This window comes from Leuresthes tenuis, unplaced genomic scaffold, assembly GCF_036924035.1.
Source record: "Leuresthes tenuis unplaced genomic scaffold, fLeuTen1.0.hap1 SCAF_9, whole genome shotgun sequence".
Taxonomy (NCBI): Eukaryota; Metazoa; Chordata; class Actinopteri; order Atheriniformes; family Atherinopsidae; genus Leuresthes; species Leuresthes tenuis.
The window spans coordinates 2,480,841-2,499,929 of record NW_027325363.1 but is presented as its reverse complement, the minus strand read 5'-3'; the positions used below and the strand labels follow the sequence as shown (position 1 = coordinate 2,499,929).

Here is a 19,089-nt window from a genome sequence, read left to right as displayed (position 1 = left end):
CAGACATTTCTTCCTTTCCTGCCTTCAGCACAGAAGCTTTAATTACAGCTCTCTGATTGGTAAAAGCTGCCTTCCTTCTGTGCTCCTCATTGCATAAACAACTAGGAAAGTAAACCGGTAAATAAGACAGCTAGCTAACTATTTTTAACAAGTTTTTTTCTTTTTTCCTGGCCTCCATCTGTTTCATTCATATAGTTTGGACAAGATCCGAGCCATCTGGTGGTAATTTAGACTTTAAGGAACTCTGGAACAGCCTGTGGTTGGGAGGAATTTTCCCCATAAAGTCTTTCTCTAGATAAGACGAAGCACCGGGCTATGATAAAGGAGTTGATGACACATTGGGAAAAGTGTATTTTCTCACATGTGAAACTAATCTATTTGCCCGAGAGGTGATATGAATTGGTGAATTACAGATTAAAACCGAGTGTTAGCACCTCGGAGAGCAATAATCTTCTCTTGTCCTCAGTTGTCTTTGGGTCCAGGGCTAATGATGCTAACGTTTCGGTTCAGAGATCAGAGATGTTGCGTAATTCACTCACAAAGCCTTAAACTTCTCCCTAACTTACCCAAATCATTTTGGCGTTGAATCCAAACCACATGGCGACTGACACGAAAGCAACAATGAGTCTGTAACTCAAATCCTATCCAAGTTTTCACCTTCAAAGTCTTGGGATCCTGCCTCTGATTATGGACTCATGGTGTATGATTGCACCCTGACCCCTGACCCCTCCATGGCTCGTGTTAAACCAACCTAAATAAATCTAGTTGCCCTTATTCCAGCTCTGAGGACAAATGTATAAATCTCGATCTGGTGTTTTAACCTGTAAAAAAAAGGGATGTGATTCTCATAAGGTGCCTGGAAAGAGGCCAGAGCTCAGTCCCAGGACCTGTAAACTGTTTAAGAGCATCCTGTAACGGCTATTTTTCCCCTCGTAGTTGGATTTCAGGAACTGTTTGCTGTATATAATGCTGATGCAGTGTGTTGCCACATGTAATCCTATCTCTGTGAGGTCCGGCTGCTCTTTCTCCACATTCTTACTGTAATTCAGCTGTAATTTGACACTGATTGGACAACTTATCACCAGCCTCACCTGTGTGCGATTGAAACGATAAGCTGTGTAACGACGCCATCTTTTTCCTTTCCTAACCACACACCTGCTGGTCTCTGTGTCTCCATGCAGGCAGACTTTGATGGACAGCTAACTGAGCCTATGGAGGACCTCCAGGACTTTTAGCCTCCCACAGTCTAACCCACACTGTTCCTGTGCACCAACCCTGTAAGAAGAGGATGACCCGCTGACCTGGTTAAAAGGCAGGTAACCATCCAATGATCATGTGCTGATGTTCATTCTGCTGCCGGCTTGTGATTGGCCGAGGTTGTTGCTGATCATCAGATCTGATTGATGTCATCATGTGATGTGATCCACCGACTTCTGACTGGTGATAAGAAAGTGGAAACAAGCACAAACCGTCTGGACTTATAAACTACTGTTGTCTTGTGCAGAAAGACGACCATTATGGTGCTTAATGAGGCTTTTTCAAGGTTTTCTGAGGCGTGCTGTTAATATTCTACCATTCAAGTTGTTCAGAGAGACGAGACAAACTGTGTATGCTGTGGAAAACACTCGTTCTGCTTGGGTGTGAGAATAATTTGACCTGTTTGGGTTACATGAGCTCACTTTAATGGACAGATTACCTCCCAGAGATTGATAAAGTCTCACCTGTTGTGGGATTGTTGCTCTAAAATGTCCTCTGTCTACTTGGCTGGAACAGGTGTGATGGATTACTGTTCTTTCTGCATCCTTCACTGCGTTGTATTTGTATCTGGAAAGAAGCGGCGCCGACTTCAGTGTTTTTGCTCCGTTTTAATTGATTTTTCTGCTCCAGCAGTAATTTCATCATTTGTTTTCTACAGTGGCTTTTATCTAATTTCTGTCCAATAAATATATGTTAGAACTATGAAATGAACAGACTTGCACGTAAAATAGGAATTAAAAAGGTGCACAGACCGTCATTTTTATCAGTTTTATACATTTTATGAGAATCTAAACCAGAGAGTGAATTTTACAGTGACTATTAAAGATGGTCAGCCTTTTCTCAAGGGCAGAAAGAGACCAGGGTACGGTGTCTCTGAGCAGAACTCTTCAATCCTGGCAGTGTTTTTCTTTTCTAAAGCAATATACTTGGTTTGTAGATGGTGACAAATCATGTCTATCACAGTCGAGGGTCGTCAGCAACTTGCAATCTAATGCAACACCATCAGGAAATGAGAAAGTACACAGCACACAGAAACAAACTGAACCACAGAACCAGAGGCGTGGATCACCCAGTGATCACTGGAGTGAGATTCTCACATTGAAGATTCTGTGCAGGTCCAAATACCAAAAGGAATTGATATAAGAATCCATCTAAATGCTCAAAAAGATTGGGGTAGAATTTCTTATCCCGTAATTTAGAAGTTTGAGACGTGTGAAAAGGTGGATTTATGCTGATGGGTGTGAGGCCGAGACACGAAATCCAGCCATAAAACCGAAGAAATGGCCTGATTCATTTCACCAAGTCCTCCAGTGAACCTGACCTCATTGGTCCTTTGTTCTTACACAGAGCTCATAGCTCTGAACTATCGCCCCCTACAGGCGGGAGGAATGACACGACACCACATATCGACTCATAATAAAAGCCCCTTTTAAGGCCGTTTATACTTGCTGCTGTTGAACTGGTTGCACCAAAGTGGCAAAGACTAAAATCACCACACAGTTGGGAGGGTTGCATCTTTTAGGTCACGCCGTGCGCACCTTAAAGGTTCTCCTGCGACCACTAAAGGTCAACAGGTCGTTACTGCCCTCATGCATGAGCAGCCTGTGCCGTTGTATTGGAACAAGGAGAGTTTCCCATTTTCTTTAAGTGTCTTTAATTGTCTTTGGAGGTCAGATCCTCCTAAACTCTCCCAGCGATATGAGCTCAGTTTATGTTCATGAGGTTGAGTTTTCTTGTTTATTCTTCCCTTGAAAGATGTTGAAGGAGAGCTGTGAGTCAGTCCAACACAGCAGAGGAACCTGCTGCCTTTCTTCCCTCCCCGGCTCCAGTCAGCCATGCCTTCCATGGCTGAAAAGACTCCGAAATGAGCCTCGTTCGACATTCATGTACATTTAAAAGATGCATCTAACAGCTAACCGGGTACATCAGGTTGTGATGTGCTTCAGCGGCCCGGGAGTGACCTCACTGAAAGTTCATAAGAGAGGGAAACATTTGAAATGGCTCCAAATTAGTGCGTATGAGATGAAATCTGAAACTAATGTGGCTATTAAGGCCACATTAGTCTGAAACATTGAACCAACGCCCATTAGCTGACTGCAGACCTCATAACACACTGAACTGGGCTGAGTACACTCCTCACATACAGATCTATAGCAGTGATTTGTCTTTTCTATCTTCGATTTACGCTTTTTTTCTTACCCACATGTACGGTTGTGTAGTTTTCACCGAAGACTTTTCTTTCACAACTAATTTGCTGCGGCTGCAGAGAGGAGAGTTTCTTAATGAGGCCGAGTTCTCTCGGAGATGGCAGGTGTGCACCTTTGCCAAGAAATATAGAAATGAAATGAGCAGGTCTAATGGTCACAAGCGGATTAATAGGAAGTACAAATCCAGGATGAGCGAGCCAATAATGAGAGATACAAGAGGAAAAGACATCAGCTGCTGCCTCTGTCGTCTTCATTCTAATGAATGAACAGAGGAAGAGAGATTTTACACATTTGCTTGTTTGCTTTCGTGAATATTCAGCTCGTATTATTTGAAATGGAAAGAAAAAGTTGGAAGCTGTAGTTTTGTGGGAACAGCATTTGCAGAGATGCCTTATTGTTTGAGGTGATTCCTGATGGCCTTGAATGTATTTTACATGTGAGCACAATGATTTGGTGTCACTGTGAGATCAGATGTTGGTTTAAAACCCTACGAGTCATCATCATTAGCCGTTAGCCACCTTAATGCAAACAGCTCAGGTGTGGAATGAGCTGCAGAATCTTTCTAAACCTCAAACATTTACAAGTCACAGCTCTTTAAAATGTGTTCAAATTGTTTCTCTGCTGGGGTCTTTGTTTCCTTCTGCCAACACTTAAAGCCGTTCTGACTCTGAGGAAACCAGGTGATGCAGAGTTCCAGCTGTTATTTTGTCCCATTCTTCCTTAAACAGGTCTTAAGGTGTGCAGCAGTGCGGGGGGGTGGTTGTTTCTCTGCTGGGGACAGGTCAGGACTGCAGGCAGCCAGTCCAGCACCCGTACCTCTTCTTCCTCAGCCAGGCCTTTGGACTGTGGCAGAATGTGGTTTTCCATGGTCTGCTTGAACAATGCTGGGACGTCCCAGGAAAAGATGTGGCCTTGAAGGCAGCATATGTTGCTGTAAAATCTCAGTGAGCTTTTCTGCATTAATGCTGCCGTCACAGAAGTGGAAGTGAGCTTTGCCCCCTGATCCAACCCCATACCATCACAGAGCCTGGCTGCAGGGACTGGCTGCTGACAGCAGGCTGGATGCTGCTTTTGCTCTTTGCTCCATTTCTTCCACCAAAGATGTGGAATACTGATGGGTCTGACCACAGCACACGTTTCCACCGTGTGACGGTCCATCCCAGACGCCTCCGAGCCCAGAGAAGTGGACGAGGTTAACATCAGGCTTCTTTTCTGCACAGTAAAGCTTGTGAATGGAACTCTGTATTGTGGTGCTTGACAAAGGTTTCCACAGTAATCCCTTGTCCATGTGCTTCTATCAGCTGCTGATGAAGGACGGTTCTTGATGCAGCGTCTGAGGGGTCAGAGGTCACGGGGTCCAGCTTAGGCTTGCTCCCTCGTCCTTTACACTGAAACTCCTCCAGGTTCCCTGAATGCTTTAATGATATTCTGCTCTGTAGAGGCAGAAATATGCAGATCCCTTCCAGTCTTTCTCTGAGGAACATAATTAATTTATTCCGTATTCCAAGCAGCTTATTTGCATTTCTTTATAGCATCCATTTCACTTCCTTCTTTATCCGTCCCGACATCATGCGACACTGTGAGAGCCGTGCAAAATATTGATGAGTGTTTGAGGGAATGTTGACATGAAAACAACATCTTAGAGGCAGTTTTGGGGGCGGGGCATAGGGCTTAGATGTCAAATAATTAGACATTAAACAAGACGTTGGCACTTTCCAGTGAATTTTAACTTGATGTTCATCAGCACCAACATACAGAAGATAGATTATTGGCTGATGAGGAGATGAGGAACAGGAGTATGTATAAGAAGAAGCTGAAATGTTGCAAATAAAATCCCTTTCACTTCATTTCACTTTGAATTTTTCTGCTGTTTAACCGACAGTTATCATTGTGGTCACCGTTATTCTTATCAAAAGCTCCGTAATTCACCCTAAAAGACGACACTTTTGTATTGCCCGTCACGATTGTTAAAGTATTGATTTGTGGACGTTTAAATGAAACCTTTCACAGCTGCTTTTACATGCTGACCAGGCAGTGGTGTGCACACATTTCAGCTGCTTCAGCCTCACTTTCTGGCCTGAACATTTAAGATGTAAGCTATCGGTCTGATTTACCTGCAGCTCAGCTGTTCAGATGCCATGAATACAAACCCCTCCGGCAAAACATTTGGCTCTTGTTGGATCAGAGAAACGCTGAGCATCGCTGTCATTTCCTCCCTTCTTTGTTGCTGTGAATCAGAAGGTTGTTCTGCTGTTGGACTGAAAACACTCTGAAGTCGCTCCCTGCTCCTTTCAGCATAAAGTCAAGGTCGGCAGACGTATTACGGCCCTGACAGGAGCGCCGGCCTGAGCCAGGGGAATGAGGACACGTCCGGCTGCTGGCCTCACTGCGTCCCGCTCTGTGGGCCTTTATAGCTTTATCGATCCGGGCCGAGCAGCCGAGCAGACCGGCCTATTAGAGAACACCTTGTTGGTTTCTTTTATGGTCATTCAGGAGCAGAGGTGCAGGGAGGAGAGTGAGGGGAGCCGTCATCTTCTGGCCCCAGTTTTATTTCTTTATTCAGATTTATTCATTTATTCTTGAAGGAATCTGCTAATGACTGAGCACATTCTGGGGCTAATTGTTATGAAATGTTTTTAAATTCCAGGACAGTCTGCAGATGTTAGCTTTAGCTCGGCAGATGTTTGGAAAGGTGGATCAAGTTATAGAAGAAATTAAGAGGTCCAAAAAGGACCACTTCCCAGATGTTTCTGTGTAACAAAACATTTATTTTATTAACCTTTATTTAAACAGGTAAAATCTCACTGAGACCCAGGGTCTCATTTGCAAGAGAGAACTGTTTTAAGTAGGCAGCAAAACACAAAGTTACAGATTAACTGAACGTACAAGAGACAAAAACAGGAACATATGATAATTAATAATAATAAAATTAAAGAAAAAAGGAACTAGTTAAGTGCAGAACATGTGCAGACCCCCACTGACTGTCTCACCAGGCTTCCTACAAGTCATCTGAAGTCCTCTAGTGAAATAAAAGTGGAAAACATCTGAGATATCAGTGAAATAAAAGAGGAAAACATCTGAGATATCAGTGAAATAAAAGAGGAAAACATCTGAGATATCAGTGAAATAAAAGAGGAAAACATCTGAGATATCAGTGAAATAAAAGAGGAAAACATCTGAGATATCAGTGAAATAAAAGTGGAAAACATCTGAGATATCAGTGAAATAAAAGAGGAAAACATCTGAGATATCAGTGAAATAAAAGAGGAAAACGTCTGAGATATCAGTGAAATAAAAGAGGAAAACATCTGAGATATCAGTGAAATAAAAGAGGAATACATCTGAGATATCAGTGAAATAAAAGAGGAAAACATCTGAGATATCAGTGAAATAAAAGTGGAAAACATCTGAGATATCAGTGAAATAAAAGAGGAAAACATCTGAGATATCAGTGAAATAAAAGAGGAAAACATCTGAGATATCAGTGAAATAAAAGTGGAAAACATCTGAGATATCAGTGAAATAAAAGTGGAAAACATCTGAGATATCAGTGAAATAAAAGAGGAAAACGTCTGAGATATCAGTGAAATAAAAGAGGAAAACGTCTGAGATATCAGTGAAATAAAAGAGGAAAACGTCTGAGATATCAGTGAAATAAAAGAGGAAAACATCTGAGATATCAGTGAAATAAAAGAGGAATACATCTGAGATATCAGTGAAATAAAAGAGGAAAACATCTGAGATATCAGTGAAATAAAAGAGGAAAACATCTGAGATATCAGTGAAATAAAAGAGGAAAACATCTGAGATATCAGTGAAATAAAAGAGGAAAACATCTGAGATATCAGTGAAATAAAAGAGGAAAACATCTGAGATATCAGTGAAATAAAAGAGGAAAACATCTGAGATATCAGTGAAATAAAAGAGGAAAACATCTGAGATATCAGTGAAATAAAAGAGGAAAACATCTGAGATATCAGTGAAATAAAAGTGGAAAACATCTGAGATATCAGTGAAATAAAAGAGGAAAACATCTGAGATATCAGTGAAATAAAAGTGGAAAACATCTGAGATATCAGTGAAATAAAAGTGGAAAACATCTGAGATATCAGTGAAATAAAAGTGGAAAACGTCTGAGATATCAGTGAAATAAAAGAGGAAAACGTCTGAGATATCAGTGAAATAAAAGAGGAATACGTCTGAGATATCAGTGAAATAAAAGTGGAAAACGTCTGAGATATCAGTGAAATAAAAGAGGAAAACATCTGAGATATCAGTGAAATAAAAGTGGAAAACATCTGAGATATCAGTGAAATAAAAGAGGAAAACATCTGAGATATCAGTGAAATAAAAGAGGAAAACATCTGAGATATCAGTGAAATAAAAGAGGAAAACATCTGAGATATCAGTGAAATAAAAGAGGAAAACATCTGAGATATCAGTGAAATAAAAGTGGAAAACGTCTGAGATATCAGTGAAATAAAAGAGGAAAACGTCTGAGATATCAGTGAAATAAAAGAGGAAAACATCTGAGATATCAGTGAAATAAAAGAGGAAAACATCTGAGATATCAGTGAAATAAAAGAGGAAAACATCTGAGATATCAGTGAAATAAAAGTGGAAAACATCTGAGATATCAGTGAAATAAAAGAGGAAAACATCTGAGATATCAGTGAAATAAAAGAGGAAAACGTCTGAGATATCAGTGAAATAAAAGAGGAAAACATCTGAGATATCAGTGAAATAAAAGAGGAAAACATCTGAGATATCAGTGAAATAAAAGAGGAAAACATCTGAGATATCAGTGAAATAAAAGAGGAAAACATCTGAGATATCAGTGAAATAAAAGAGGAAAACATCTGAGATATCAGTGAAATAAAAGAGGAAAACATCTGAGATATCCGAATCTTTGTAAAAGCAAGAAACATAATGTAGTTCATTACCATAAGATGATATCCAGTCCCCTCTCTTTAAACCCGTCATGTTCCTGTTTAATGTCAGCAGCTTCGGTGCACTTCCCGTAAAATATCTGCTGGCTGTGCACGAAAACTTTCCCCACAACTTGTGCTGTAATAAAGCCACAGTTTGTCAATTATAATAGTGCTTCTTCAGCAATAACACATGTCCGGTTTTCATGATGGAGTTGCAAATAGTCCCCATCATTTATCTCCTCCTGAGGGGACGACCTGTTTGCAGAGCAGTGGAGGAGGAGGAGGAGAGTTTTGGTCTTAACTGACCGATAAGACTCCCTCTGCAGCTGCTGCTCACGGCAGCCTGAACACTTCTGGTCTTTAAGACCTTTCACTGTTGATGAGGTCGTCAGCTTTAAGGAAGCGACGGTCTAATGGAACGATGATGAAATTCAGGGGATGATCACCTGAACAGTTCGCCCCCTGAGGACAGTCGTCGGCTCTCATTTGGAAACCCAGCTGCAGGGATTAGTTACATTTGCCTTCCTGGTAGGAATGATGAATCAGGTCTGTCCACTCTTGATTAATGGCTGCTCAGCTTGTAATTGTCAGGAATTCGATCTGTTCTCCCAGCTGCTGGGTCACATTGTTCACGTACAAAGACAGCGAAAGGTATCTGTCTTTGTTGCATGGACTGTTTTAACTGCAGCTTGTTGGAAATGCTCACTGCCACAGATTTGCTCGTAGATGGTTTTAATTACGTGACTCTGAGCCACTGAGCTGGCAGTTCTTCCCTTGTTTTCTTTATTCTTTTTCTAGCTGACTGTTTAAGTGTCAGATGCCCAAAACCAACATTTTTATTTCACATTTTTGAACCAGCAGACAGCACAACAATTTATTCCACCTCACCTCCACCTCACCATGTCAACTCACTCATCCATGCACTGTGAGATTTAGTTGGAACCTTTTCCAGCTTTATTCATTTGGTTTATTCTCACATTTCCTTCTGTTGCACTTCCCTCTGGTTCAGGGTTGAAGTTCCAGGTTCTAAGAGCTGGACTGATTTTCCTCAGTTCGAACGCCACCACAGAAAGACGCCATGACATCATTTTGAACCACCAGCAGGTTGTTTAGGGTTTGTTCTAATTATTTTTGGTTTTCTTTGAATTGATTTGACGCTTTTGCTCAGTGATTTTTAGACTTTTTGAAGCCAAAAGCCCAACAAAGAGCAAGTCAAAATGTCGAAGCACATGAAAATAATAACTTTAATTTATATAACTCCTTTCAAAGGAGCCACCGTCGCTTTACAAAAACAAGAACAAAGAACAAAGAAAGCAAATCTCTATTCAAATCTATGCAGAAGGACTTTTATCTAACATCTGATGGATGATGGATGGATGGAAGATGATGGATGGATGGATGGATGGATGGATGGATGGGTGGATGATGGATGGATGGATGGATGATGGAAGGATGGATGATGGAAGGATGGATGGATGGGTGGATGATGGATGGATGGATGGATGGATGGATGGATGGGTGGATGATGGATGGATGGATGGATGATGATGGAAGGATGGATGATGGATGGATGGATGGATGGATGGAAGGATGGATGGATGGGTGGATGATGGATGGATGGATGGATGGATGGATGATGGAAGGATGGATGATGGAAGGATGGATGGATGGGTGGATGATGGATGGATGGATGGATGATGGAAGGATGGATGATGGAAGGATGGATGGGTAGATGGATGGATGGATGGATGATGGATGGATGGATGGATGATGATGGAAGGATGGATGATGGATGGATGGATGGATGGATGGATGATGGAAGGATGGATGATGGAAGGATGGATGGATGGGTGGATGATGGATGGATGGATGGATGATGGAAGGATGGATGATGGAAGGATGGATGGGTAGATGGATGGATGGATGGATGATGGATGGATGATGATGGAAGGATGGATGATGGATGGATGGATGGATGGGTGGATGATGGATGGATGGATGGATGATGGAAGGATGGATGATGGATGGATGGATGGATGGGTAGATGGATGGATGGATGGATGATGATGGAAGGATGGATGATGGATGGATGGGTGGATGGATGATGATGGAAGGATGGATGATGGATGGATGGATGGATGGGTAGATGGATGGATGGATGGATGATGATGGAAGGATGGATGATGGATGGATGGATGGATGGGTGGATGATGGATGGATGGATGGATGATGGAAGGATGGATGATGGAAGGATGGATGGGTAGATGGATGGATGGATGGATGATGGATGGATGGATGGATAGATAGATGGATGGATAGATGGATGGATGATGGATGGATGGATGGATGGATGGAAGAGGATGGATGGATTGATGGATGGATGGAAGATGATGGATGGATGGATGGATGGACGGATATGGATGGATAGATGGATGGATGATGGATGGATGGATGGATGGATGGAAGAGGATGGATGGATGGATAGATAGATGGATGGAAGAGGATGGATGGATTGATGGATGGATGGAAGATGATGGATGATGGATGGATGGATGGATGGATGGATGATGGAAGGATGGATGATGGAAGGATGGATGGGTAGATGGATGGATGGATGGATGGATGATGGATGGATGGATGGATGGATGGATGGATGGATGGAAGATGATGGATGGATGGAAGATGGATGGATGGAAGATGGATGGATGGAAGATGATGGATGGATGATGGATGGATGGAAGATGATGGATGGATGGATGGATGGAAGATGATGGATGGATGATGGATGGATGGAAGATGATGGATGGATGGATGGATGGAAGATGATGGATGGATGGAAGATGATGGATGGATGGAAGATGGATGGATGGAAGATGATGGATGGATGGAAGATGGATGGATGGAAGATGATGGATGGATGGATGGATGGATGGATGGAAGATGGATGGATGGAAGATGATGGATGGATGGATGGATGGATGGATGATGGATGGATGGAAGATGATGGATGGATGGAAGATGATGGATGGATGGAAGATGGATGGATGGAAGATGATGGATGGATGGATGGATGGATGGATGATGGATGGATGGATGGATGGATGGATGGAAGATGATGGATGGATGGATTGATGGATGGATGGAAGATGATGGATGGATGGATGGACGGATGATGGATGGATGGATATGGATGGAAGATGGATGGATGGATGGATGGAAGATGGATGGATGGAAGATGATGGATGGATGGATGGATGGAAGATGATGGATGGATGGAAGATGGATGGATGGATGGATGGAAGATGATGGATGGATGGAAGATGGATGGATGGAAGATGATGGATGGATGGATGATGGATGGATGGATGGATGGATGGAGGATGATGGACGGATGGATGACGGATGGATGGATGGATGGATGGACGGATGGATGGATGGGAAACTAAGCTGAGAGATGGTCACTCAAAATTCAGTTCTTCTGTCCGATTCCTCTTTAAATGCAGGCAGTTCCATGCACTGCTGCCCCATTAGCCCCCATTAGCCCCATTAGCCCCATTAGCCCCCATTAGCCCCCATTAGCCCCATTAGCCCCCATTAGCCCCCATAAAGCTACATAAAGCTACAGACTCCTCTAATTAGTTAGTTTCCTTTCTTATCCGCGGCTGGTTTCCTGCCAGGCTGCTAAAAACGGCAGATGAGCTGTGTTTAGCTGCCGCTCCACGCCAGCCTCGTTGTTCTGCAGTTTGCTGAAGCTAATCGTGTTTGTTTGGACGTTTCTGTGACAATGTTCACAACGGAGAACGCTGGCAGCCTCCTTTATTTCCACTCGAAGTTTCTTTACGTTTCAGCGAAGACAGACGTTTCTGAACGGGAATCGGTGCCAGCTGTGGTGATAATTGCAAAGGCAGATTTATAGCTGCATGTCTGTGTTTCAGCGATAGAAGAAAACACTTCTGTTGCCAAATTAATTTTTCTTTGCTTTATCATTTAATTGGCAACAGAGCATCAACTTGAACAAACACAGAGGCAGTTTGTGCTGATATTTGACAGCAGTCTGAGTCGGAGTTTGTGGTCAAAATGGTTCTCCAGGAGTATTCCAGCTCTTGGTTTCCAGACTTCACCCTCTGAGGGAGCGTTAAACATGTTAAAAAGACTAAACTCACATTCTGTGAATGTACTGGGACTTTCTCAATAGAATTAATGGAATGAGAAGCACAGGCAGAATGCAGAAAAGCCTTTTAATTTAAAAGCACAGACCAAACACAGAGGATGTGATGTGAGCATGCAAGGAAAAGGCCAAACCGGAGCAGAATAAGCTACCAGGAAAGCTACCAACGCAGGGAAAGAAAGGTGTTGAGGTATCTCAGCTGGAAACTTGATCAACAGCAAAGAAAAACAGGAGGTCTGCAAAGAAAAGGAGCCTGAAAGAGCAGCTGTGGAGGAGAACCAGAAACAAATGAGCAGGGATGAACAATTAGAAAATAAAATGGTGGCAAACAACACATAAACCCTGACAGGCTCTTTGTCTGCCAGCCATTCAGTCAGATTAAGTGTTCTGCTTGCTTCATAAAGATGATAATGCATCAAATTGGGCTGAATTCTTCCTGAGCTCATTTTAATTTAATGTGCTTTAGTGCACGTTACATTTATGGCATTATTATGCATAAGAAAACGGGTTTGAAAGCTGCATTTTTTTCTTTGCTGGTTCCTAATTAAACCACAGTAAAGCGAGCTCGAACATCAGCTCTGAACCAGAACCTCTGTGGCCAAAGGGGAGAAAGTTGATTTGTTGTCATGGAAACAACAATCGTAAACGTATAGACTTAAGAAACTGGGAAATGCTTCCTTTTTGGGCTGGAGAGATGGATGCTGAAACAGAATGAATACAAGAAGTCCTGCTTGAGTTCCTGAGTGTATTTACTTAACTTATTAATTTATTTTAATGACTCAGCAAGAAAAGCTACTCGGCCAGATTGAGGAAAATGTATCATTTTGGTGCGTGAAAAATAAGAAAAGGACTCGAATGAATGCATGAAAGTGACCTTTTTAAGAGGAGAAGAGGTCACCGCCACCGTCTGAGGCATGGCCGTGGTAACCATGGTAACCAAACAGTTTGGCGTCAGCTCTTTGTTGTTAACTTTCTGTCGGTAACGTTTTCGTTTTTCCAGCTGAGATCACATCAGAATATTTTGTGCATTATCGACACAATATGTCATTCATTTAAAGGGGAACTCCTGTATTTTTAAACCTTATTTCTGGCATGAAATACGTTCATCTGCTCACCGAGAACAGTTTGGTGAAAGTCGGCGTCCTTCGGAAGATATTTAGATAACTGGAGATCCATATAACGGAGTGAACGGGGCTTAGAGGATGCAGCCTCTAAATAAGGCATTATCTGTCTTTATTTCACCAATACTTTAAGAAGAATGAATGAATGAACGTGTGCTATAGCTCTGTTAGCTCATAGCTGCTGTTAGCTCATAGCTCTGTTAGCTCATAGCTGCTGTTAGCTCATAGCTCTGTTAGCTCATAGCTGCTGTTATGTGGCTACTTGCAGCTATAGGAGAGCTAACGGAGGGATTTCTACACAGGCACTCTACTGGGACCACTTCATGCCAGAAATAAGGTCCAGGTTTAAAATGTTTCTTGCATTTCCCATCATGCTTTGGGAGAAACTGGAACAATCAGCGGCAGGTTTCAGCGTGCAGGTGGACTCAAAGACATTTGTTCCTCTCTCACAGTTACAGAAACACACTTTCTTCAGGTGATCAGACTCTGGAGATGACCTCAGCTGTCGTTTTGAGCTTTTAGCTTCATATCATCGATCTACTGCAACAAAGCTCTTCAACACATCGGATTAGTTGGTGAATCAGGCTTTTTCTTCCAGTTTAGCCTTTTGGCCAAGTTCCCAGATGTCTTGAAATAGTTTTCCACGTCTTCCTTTCCTCTCAGACAGATTATTGTGATTCCTCATGTGTGACATGGCAGGATATTTCTACACACTCGTCTACTGGCATGATGTCATCGATGCCCCCCCCCACCCTGCAGCACAGTTCATTCACTCCGGTAAGAACGTCCATCTTAATCAAAGTCGTCGTTCACGTCATCAAAATCTGATAAATATCCTGCCATGTTGCACAAAACTATCAGCAGCAAACTCTGTGTGAAGTTAGCCGACTGTCACAGAGCACGGAGTGAATAAACTGTGCTGCAGGGGGCGTGTGGATGAAGTGGTCCCAGTAGAGTGCCTGTGTAGAAATCCCTCTGTTAGCTCTCCTATAGCTGCAAGTAGCCACATAACAGCAGCTATGAGCTAACAGAGCTATAGCACACGTTCATTCATTCATTCTTCTTAAAGTATTGATGAAATAAAGACAGATAATGCCTTATTTAGAGGCTGCATCCTCTAAGCCCCGTTCACTCCGTTATATGGATCTCCAGTTATCTAAATATCTTCCGAAGGACGCCGACTTTCACCAAACTGTTCTCGGTGAGTAGATGAACGTATTTCATGCCAGAAATAAGGTTTAAAAATACCGGAGTTCCCCTTTAATATCATGGTTATGGTCAACAGCAGAGTAATGTGACCTCTTGGTTCCACCTTTGATAAAATAAAGAAGCTCAGGCACGTGCACTAATATGATAATTCTAGTTTTGTGTTTGGGAGCTACACGCCCCCTCATCTGAGTGTATTTGCTACAGAAACTATGGCCCATGACGAGATGATCTGCACCACTAAGACATCAGCTGCTGCCCAACTGGCCCAGAATGGATTTGTAGCCCCTTCCTCAGCTAATTTGCTCACCAAACATGAAGTTACTTCTGATTCTGTGTGCTGGAGGCTAACCTCTGAGCAGTTAGCTGTGGGATTTCAGCAGGAATCGTCTGAACTAGTGATGTGAACGTATATCTTCTCTTTTCTGTCTTCTCAAACCCCAGCTGGTCGAGGCGGATGGCCACCCTTCCTGGTTCTGGTTCTGCCAGAGGTTTCTTCCTGTTAAAGGGAGTCGTTCCTTTCCACAGTCCCTCAGGCTCAGGACGGGAGATTGGACTGAAGACACATTTCGGTGCAATCTGTTGGTTTCCTTAGCTAGGATATTAATTTTTTGAATTGGCTCCATATGAATTAATTGGATTATGATTACAATGAATTGAATTCCAATTGGCTTGAATTGGACTTTATTACTTAAGTGCCTTGAGATGACAATTGTTGTAATCTGGCGCTATATAAATAAAGTTGAATTGAATTGAATTGAATATCTCCACCCAGTCCTGTGACTTTGTGCTGCTGCAGAACGATGTGAGCCGTAAATGTCAGGGCGCTTTTCCATTCCTCATCTGTGCTCAAATGATTTCTGTGGCAATCAACGCTGCCCGAACTGCTGCTCGGCTTGGCTTTTGTGTGCTAATGCCCCCCCCCGAGGAGCCCCTGCAGGTCTGAGTGTAGCGGCTCAGTGGAGGTGGGTGTCGTGCTAATGTTGCACTTCATCCCTGAGATGATGGAACGACACGCTTTGCTTATCTAAATCTATCAATCGTGGTTGGTGATCACTGGAAAACGCTTTAAATGTAAAACCAGGCGTTTCAGGAGGGTAATAACTCCGGGTCATCCAGAAACAAATCCTTAATCTGGGGGAGTTTGCACTCTTTGAATCTTAATAAATCCTTTGACATTTGAAGTGTCGTAATAAAAGCATCGGTGCACCCATCAAACCGCCCTCCTCCACAGTCCCTCCAGCTCTCATTTCTTTCTTTATCTTGACCGAACACATTCAGAGTCTCGTTTCTTGCACACGAACATAAAGTGTCTCATAAGAGGCACCAGCAGAGCCTCGGTCTCCTGGGAGACCCCTAATCTCTGTCCCCGACATCTGAAGAGTCGTACATATACGCTGCCATGCCTTTTTTACTATGCCTGATGAGTCATAACGTGATATTTCAAGGTAGAGCTGCTCATTTTGAACACGACTGTCAGCTGCAGGAGGGCTCAGCGGGGGGTCCTTTTCTGTGGCGTGGCGTGCTCTCGCTGCTTCTGCCTGGATTTCTGCCACAGTATAAAAACTTGTCCTGTTTGGTTAACGAGTAGAAATACAGCTGAAAGAGCTATTATTTAGCCTTTTAACTTATGGAATAGAATAAAATTGCCTGTTTCTCACTTCTTTCAGACATGAGAGAGGCAGGATGCAGGATATTTTCCATTCATGTGATTGGACAGTCACAAAATGAGGTGGAATATGGCGCATTTTATCGAATCTGTGGCCTTTTTTTGTCATTTTGCCCTAAAACTTGAGTTTGAGCTGACAAAGGAAGAGCATTGTGTTGAAATGTAAGTGGATGGTCGTATAGAAATAGTGTTTATCAGGCAGAGAAGAAGCTTCCGCTGCGACTTTGTCTCATTTGGCTGCAGCAGGTTGTTGTGAGGAAGAACCACCGCTGTTACGTGTTAAACATCCCATCATATGTCAGATAAACTTCTGCTGTGGCTGCAGCCTTCCACACAGGTTGAAACAGAACAGATTTCCATCCCAAAATGTCACGGAAAAGCTCAACGAGGGGCATTCACACCAACTCACAGTTCAGATCAGAGGCAGGTCTGCAAGGCGCTCTTTATTATGGGCAAAAGCACTTTTGTAACCTTTGTTTTTTTAGTTAAAGTGTCTCATCTCGTGCCATTTTAATCATTTTCCTGTTTTCAGTGCTGAAATCGGTGAAAGACGAGCTTTAATTTGAGGTTTTTAAGCTGGTGCCGTGTCATATGTTGTCCCAAACATTGTGATGGTTGTTTGTCCGTCTCTCAGAAATTACTCTCACTAATTCACTTCCCAATTAATGCCTAATAGACCAGTTAAAATCTGCCTGTCAGGCTGAAAATCAGCTGATTCTGATCACATGATCGGTGCAAATCTAAACCATGAGCCGGTCCCGGGTGTCTCCCTGCCTCTCAGCAGGTGGGAAAAACTGCTCCCCTTTAATGTCTTTTGGAATAATAGCCTAATTTCTGGTTATTACAGTAATGTGCTTCGTGTTTTCTCAGGGATGGTGGCTGCAGAACACTTTTATGACCTGCAGAGCCTTTTGTTTCTTGGCAGTGCAACAAGCTGCATAAGCAGTCCTCTGACAGCTTGCTGTACACCTGACCTTCACAAGTGCTTTGCCCGTCATTTTGGTGAGAGATGCTGCTTTGTTGATGAAGAATGGTCTCAGAATGATGCTGAGGATAGACGTCTCAGAGCCATCTTTCTTCCTGGTGCAACATCCTTTTTTTTTTTTTCAATTTAAACACAATCTAAAGTCAAACAAACAGGTGTTAAAAACCTGTAGAAAAATAATCAACATTTGATTTGATAAACGAGGACTTTTCCAACTATTTCACATGCAAACAACCAAGCTGCAGAAGAAAAGTTTAATTTTCTTTGTTATTTCCAAAGCTTCTCCGGGTCTCCTCCAGATTTACATACCCAGTTATTTTCTCTGTACCCAGTTTAAACGCCGGCCGTCTGTTCCGAGAGCTCAAACCGAACCGGGAAAAGGGCGTTTGAATATTTAGCTCAAATATGAGCGGCTACAAAACCCCTTTAAATTGCTGGTCTCAGATCAGTGAAGTACCACGTTGAACATGGTGCGTTCACAGTTGGTGCGTTCACTGTTTCACTGTACGTGGTGCGTTCAGTTGCACGTGGTGCGTTCAGTTGCACGTGGTGCGTTCACTGTTTCACTGTACGTGGTGCGTTCAGTTGCACGTGGTGCGTTCAGTTGCACGTGGTGCGTTCAGTTGCACGTGGTGCGTTCAGTTGCACGTGGTGCGTTCACTGTTGCACTGTACGTGGTGCGTTCAGTTGCACGTGGTGCGTTCAGTTGCACGTGGTGCGTTCAGTTGCACGTGGTGCGTTCACTGTTGTACTGTACGTGGTGCATTCAGTTGCACGTGGTGCGTTCAGTTGCACGTGGTGCGTTCAGTTGCACGTGGTACGTTCACTGTTGCACGTGGTGCGTTCAGTTGCACGTGGTGCGTTCAGTTGCACGTGGTGCGTTCACTGTTGCACGTGGTGCGTTCAGTTGCACGTGGTGCGTTCAGTTGCACGTGGTGCGTTCACTGTTCCACGTGGTGCGTTCACTGTTGCACGTGGTGCGTTCTGTTGCACGTGGTGCGTTCAGTTGCACGTGGTGCATTCAGTTGCACGTGGTGCGTTCACTGTTGCACGTGGTGCGTTCACTGTTGCACGTGGTGCGTTCACTGTTGCACTGTACGTGGTGCGTTCAGTTGCACGTGGTGCGTTCACTGACACACCAACACAGCCACTTGTCTTTGGTCTGATGTTTCACTTTGAGTAAAGAAAGAACTTAAAAACTAGTTTTCTGTATAAACCTTTAAGGGAAAAGGTAAACCACAGAATATTAATTTATCAAAACAATACGTACAAAAGATGTTTTATAAATAGAAGATTATAGTTCTGAGAGAGAAAATTTGAACTGACACACCGGGCCTTTCAGAAAATCAGAAATTGTAGTCTTATTAAAAAAAAAAGTTGTGGAATCTCTGAAATAAAAGGGAAAAAAGAGGCTTTTTCTTCCGCTTTCATGATTAAAATGAGCCTCATTATTTAACATGTTGGTTAAACTAATAGTTTCTGGTGGGAGATTCTTAATCTGTTGCTCCACCTTAATGCACATTTACCTCAGTCTCTCCTCTGCAT

The 19,089-nt window shown here is 42.9% G+C and overlaps 1 long non-coding RNA gene across 2 annotated transcripts in view; it reads left to right on the top strand.

Moving 5' to 3' along the window:
* The window catches only part of LOC140313905 (uncharacterized), a 201,103-nt gene extending 196,529 nt beyond the window's left edge, over nucleotides 1-4,574 (top strand). For both annotated transcript variants that reach the window (XR_011917103.1, XR_011917102.1), the window contains one exon: nucleotides 1,182-4,574. This is a non-coding gene — a long non-coding RNA (uncharacterized lncRNA). The remainder of the gene's footprint in view (nucleotides 1-1,181) is intronic.
* The last annotated feature ends 14,515 nt before the right edge of the window (nucleotides 4,575-19,089 follow it).